Source organism: Carlito syrichta, unplaced genomic scaffold, assembly GCF_000164805.1.
Source record: "Carlito syrichta isolate Samal-C Ts95f unplaced genomic scaffold, Tarsius_syrichta-2.0.1 Scaffold306978, whole genome shotgun sequence".
NCBI lineage: Eukaryota > Metazoa > Chordata > Mammalia > Primates > Tarsiidae > Carlito > Carlito syrichta.
In genome coordinates this window covers 83,198-88,499 of record NW_007251074.1, presented here as the reverse complement: position 1 = coordinate 88,499, position 5,302 = coordinate 83,198, and the positions used below count along the sequence as shown (strand labels likewise).

Below are 5,302 nucleotides of genomic sequence, written 5' to 3'. Positions count from 1 at the left end.
GGTCCCATGGTGTAATGGTTAGCACTCTGGACTTTGAATCCAGCGATCCGAGTTCAAATCTCGGTGGGACCTCATGAAGGTCTTTTTGGTTCTACGATTCCTGTTTTGGGGCCCGCTGCCGGCCGCGGCCATCTCGGGCTATGAGGTAGCCCCGCTGAACGTGTCGGACCTCGGCTTAGGGTCCCGTCCCATCCCAAGATGCTTTCGTTTCAACGCCGTTTGAGATGTCAGTGCGCACGCGCGAGAGTCGGGCGGAAAAATAAATGTATTGATGGGAGATGGAACGTGACATTACCCTGGAGGGAAACACCCGAAAGAACCCGAAGGATCCCGAGGATGCTGCTTGGGGCGGTGCACAGCTCAGACTGCAGGTGCCCAAATGCTGACAACATCCCTCTTCTTATTGGCTATCGAGGAGAGAGCGATACGTCACTGCTTCAGGAGCCGCCAATGAGGTGTCCCGGCCGAGCCAGGGGGCGGGGCAACGGCGCCCGCCGGACTCCCATTGGTCATGAGCAATAACAAGACTGCGGACCAGAAGGGTGTCTTTGGGGGGTTGGAGACCCACTCTAGTGGGTTTTGTCTTGTTGTCCGGTGCGCAGGCGGTGAGGTTGTGACTTTCAGTGAGGACTGAGTCTCTTAGTCAAGGTGTCGGTTCTTCAGCCCGTCTCAGCCCGTCAGGGTGTCTGTGTTGGCGGCTTCTCACCATCGATGGGGCATTACCATAGGAATCTCTAAGGGATTCCCCAGCGTGGTTGAGCGTGTCTCTCTAGGCGAACTGCCCAGGATCAGTGTTTAGGGGGCTGACCAGGCGCACGTGATCTTAGGGAAAAGGAGTTCCTCTAGGAGACTGTGGAAGAGATGTGCGTGGAGAGTGCTGTGTTTGGATTAGTACCTGGGTTTTGAGAGGTGTTTGTCTCTGTGGGATAAGTGACAAGGGAGCCTGCTGACGCATTTCTGATCTCCCTACAGGGTGTTTGGCACTGTTATATGTTCCTGCCCCTTGAGAGGATGCCATGGAAACAGAGGATCCTGCGCTTCTCTCCCCATCTCTCCCCTGAGCACCCCTCCTCCCCACCCCACCCCCTAAATGGTTGAATGGATCTGTGCGTATGAGTAAGATGCCTCGAAAAAACCCACGCATGAGAGGTGGGAGGACTTACTCTACCAGAGAGTAAAGCTTCTTATCAACTATATAGGAGTTAATATAGTTCAGCAAGGACAAACAGACATAGCAATGGAATAGAATAGGAGTCCCAGATTCAGCCCCGCATGTATTTGGACAATTGATTTATGGCAAAGATGGCACGACAGAGGAGTGGAGGGAAGAATCTACTTTTTTTTTTTGAGTCGGAGTCTCAACTCTGTCACCCAGACTGGAGTGCAGTGGCATGCTCACAGTCACCGCAGCCTCGACCTGCCTGCTGGGCTCAGGTGATCCTTCTGCTTCAACCTTCCCAGTAGCTGGAATTACAGGTGCCCACCACTACACACAGCTAATTGTTTGAGTCCATGGGTTCAAGACCAGCCTGGGCAACTTGGCGAGACCTCGTGTCTACAATAAATCAAAAAAATTAGTACCTGGGTTGTACATGCCTGTGGTTCCAGCTACTTGGAAGGCTGAGGCAGAAGGATCACCTGAGCCCAGCAGGTCAAAGCTGCGGTGGCCATGAGTGTGCCACTGCACTCCAGCCTGGGCAACAGTGAGACTTAGACTTAAAAAATAAAAAAGGAAACCCCAAATAGTCAATATATGTACGAAAAAGTGCAAAAGACCATTAGTCATCACAGAAATGCAGATTGACACCACAATCAGATACCATTGCTCTCTCATTACACACTCACCAGAATGCCAATGCTGAACATTAAGAAAATGAAACCGTGTGACCCCTCACAGGAATGTAAATTGGTGGAAAACAGTTTGAAGTTAACTACTAAAAATAGAGATGCACCTACGCTATAATCTAGCAATTTCTTTTTTTGTTTGTTTTTGAGTCGGAGTCTTACTCCCAGGCTGGAGTGCAGTGGCACGCTAATGGCCACCGCAGCCTCTACCTGCTGGCTCATGCGATCTTTCCATCTCAGCCTTCCAAGTAGCTGGAACCACAGGCTTGCGCCACCACACCTGGCTAATTTTTTTTGATTTATTGTAGAGAAGAGGTCTCGCCAAGTTGCCCTGGCTGGTCTCAAACCCCTGAGCTCAGGAAATCCTCTCACCTTGGCCTCCCAAAGTGCTGGGATTACAGGCTTGAGCCACCGTGCCCAGCCTGATCTAGCTGAAATTGCTAATTGAAATTATCTTGCCCATATACTCACAGAAATGTGTGCATATATGCGCCTAGAGACATATGTAAGAATGTTAGGCTGGGCGCAGTGGTTCATGCCTATAATCCCAGCTCCTTGGGAGACTAAGGAGAGAGGGTTGTCTGAGTTCATGAGTTCAAGACCTGCCTGGGCAACTTGGTGAGATCCCCATCTCCACAATAAATCAAAAAGTTAGCTGGGTGTGGTGGCATGTGCCTGTGGTTCCAGCTACTTGGAAGGCTGAGGCAGAAGGATCGCTTGAGCCCAGCAGGTCGAGGCTGTGGTGGCTGGGAGGGTGCCACTGCCCTCCAGCCTGGGTGACAGAGTAAGACTTCTACTCAAAAAAAAAAAGAATGGTTGGACACGGTGGCTCACGCCTATAAACCCAGCACTTTGGGAGGCTAAGGTGGGAGGATTGCTTCAGCCCAGGAGTTTGAGACCAGCCTAGACAACTAGACAACAGAACAAAACCTCGTCTCTAAAATAAATAAATCAAATAAATAAAGAATGTTGTTGGCAACACAGCCAAAAATTGCAAGGAACTCAAATATTTATTTTTATATGTTTTATTTTGTAGAGATGAGGTCTTGCTATGTTGCCTGGTCTGGTCTCTAACTCCTGGGTGGGCTCAGGCATTCTCCCGCCTCGACCTCCCAATGTGCTGGGACTACAGGCATGAGCCACTATGCCCAGATGAATCTTTTTTTAAACGTATTGAGCAAAAAGCAGACACAAAATAATAAATAATATATTAATTTGCTTATATTATGTTCCTTACTAGCCAGGTGCACTGGCTCATGCCTGTAATCCCAGTACTTTGGAAAGCCAAGGCAGGAGGATAGCTTGAACCCAGGAGTTCAAAACGAGTTTGGGCAATATAGTGAGAACCTGTCTCTACAAATCATTCAATCAAAAAAATTAGACAGACATGGTGGGGTGTGCCTGTACTCCCAGCTGTTGGGAGGCTGAAGCAGGAGAATCAACTTGAGCCCAGGAGGTCAATGCTGTAGTGAGCTGTGATCATGCCATTGTACTCCAACCTGAGTAACATAGCCAGACCCTGTCTCAAAAAAATAACGTTCCTAAACTAATTCCTGTATGTTATTTAGTGCTGTAAACTACAAAACTACCAAGCAAAGCAAGGAAATAATTACCATGTAAGTCAGGTAATTACCATGCAAATCAGGATATGGAATACCTCTGAGGTAGGTAGGGAGGGAGCCATGATTGGAATGGGGTCCACAGCATTTTTCTGGGGGTATTTGTACTATTCTTAGTCTTGGGTGAAGGTTACATAGATTGCTCATTGTATAAACATTCATTAAAATGAGCAGGGCGTGGTGACTCATGGCTGTATTCCCAGTACATTGGGAGGCTGAGGCAAGAGGATTACCTGAGCCCAGGGGTTCGAGACCAGCCTGGGTAACTTGGTGAGATCTGGTCTCTACAATAAATTAAAAAAAAAAAAAAGCCGGGCTCGGTGACTCAGTCTGTAATCCCGCGCCTTTGGGAGGCTGAGGTGAGTGGATTGCCTGAGCCCGCAGGTTCGAGATCCGCCTGGGCAGGCAAGACCTCATCTCTACAATAAATCAAAAAATCAGCAGGGCATGGTAGCACATGCCTGTAATTCCGGCTACTCGGAAGGCTGAGGCGGAAGAATCGCCGGAGCCCAGCAGGTCGAGGCTGCGGTGGCCGCACTCCGGTCTGGTCAACAGAGTGAGACTCCAACTCAAAAAAAAAAAGTAAGAGATGAAAGTTGGAACGGTTTTCACTTTTCCCCTTAGAATCAAGAACCAGCTAAAGATATCTACTCTGAGCTGGGCTCGGTGGCTCAGCCTGTAATCCCGCACCTTTGGGAGGCTGAGGTGCGTGGATTGCCAGAGCCCGCAGGTTTGAGACCCACCTGGGCAGCAAGACCTCATCTCTACAATAAATCAAAAAATCAGCCGGGCGTGGTAGCACATGCCTGTAATTCCGGCTACTCGGAAGGCTGAGGCGGAAGGATCACTGGAACCCAGCAGGTTGAGGCTGCGGTGGCCGGGAGCGGCCACTGCACTCCAGTCTGGGTGACAGAGTGAGACTCCAACTCAAAAAAAAAAATTATCCAGGTGTGGTGGTACACACCTGTAGTTCCAGCTACTTGGAAGGCTGAGACAGAAGGATCGATCACCTGGGCCCAGCAGGTTGAGGCTGTGGTGGCCGTGAGCGTGGCAAAGCACTGAAGCCTGGGCAACAAAGTGAGACTCCAACTAAAAAAAATTACTAAAATGCACATTTATGATAGCTCCAGGTGCTCTCCCTGCCTGTCCTCTCTTCACGATCTTTCCATGCCTCCATGATGGTGCATATGAATGTCCTGGTTGATGCTCACAAGAGCATCAGAAATGCGGAAAAGAGAGGCTAGCGCCAGGTTCTCATTAGGCCGTACTCCAAAGTCATCGTCCAGTTTCTAACTGTGATGCTGAGGCATGGTTACATTGGCAAATGCAAAATCATTGATGACCACAGAGCTGAGAACATTGTTGTGAACCTCACAGGCAGGTTAAACAAATGTGGTGTGATCAGCCCCAGATTTGATATGCAACTCAAAGATCTAGAAAAAAGGCAGACAATCTACTCCTATCCCCCCAGTTTGGTTTCACTGTACTGACAACCTCAGCTGGCATTGTGAACCACAAAGAAGCAAAACTGAAACACACAGAAGGGAAAAACCTGGAATTCTTTTTCAAGGAATTGTAATACATTCATACAAGTTAAATGCCTCAATGGGAAACATGCACATTTATGATGTATGCACTATTCTATATATGTGCTCTATTTCTCTCTTTTTTTTTTTTGAGTTGGAGTCTCACTCTGTCGCCCAGGCTGGAGTGCAGTGGCTGCTCCCGGCCACTGCAGCCTTGACCTACTGGGCTCCGGCGATCCTTCTGCCCCAACATTCCGAGTAGCTGGAATTATAGGCGCGCGCTACCACGCCCAGCTGATTTTTTGATTTATT

The 5,302-nt window shown here is 48.9% G+C and overlaps 1 non-coding gene across 1 annotated transcript; it reads left to right on the top strand.

The window, feature by feature from the left end:
* TRNAQ-UUG lies at positions 1 to 72 on the top strand. Its single transcript has one exon. It is a non-coding gene; the product is annotated as a tRNA-Gln (tRNA).
* The last annotated feature ends 5,230 nt before the right edge of the window (positions 73 to 5,302 follow it).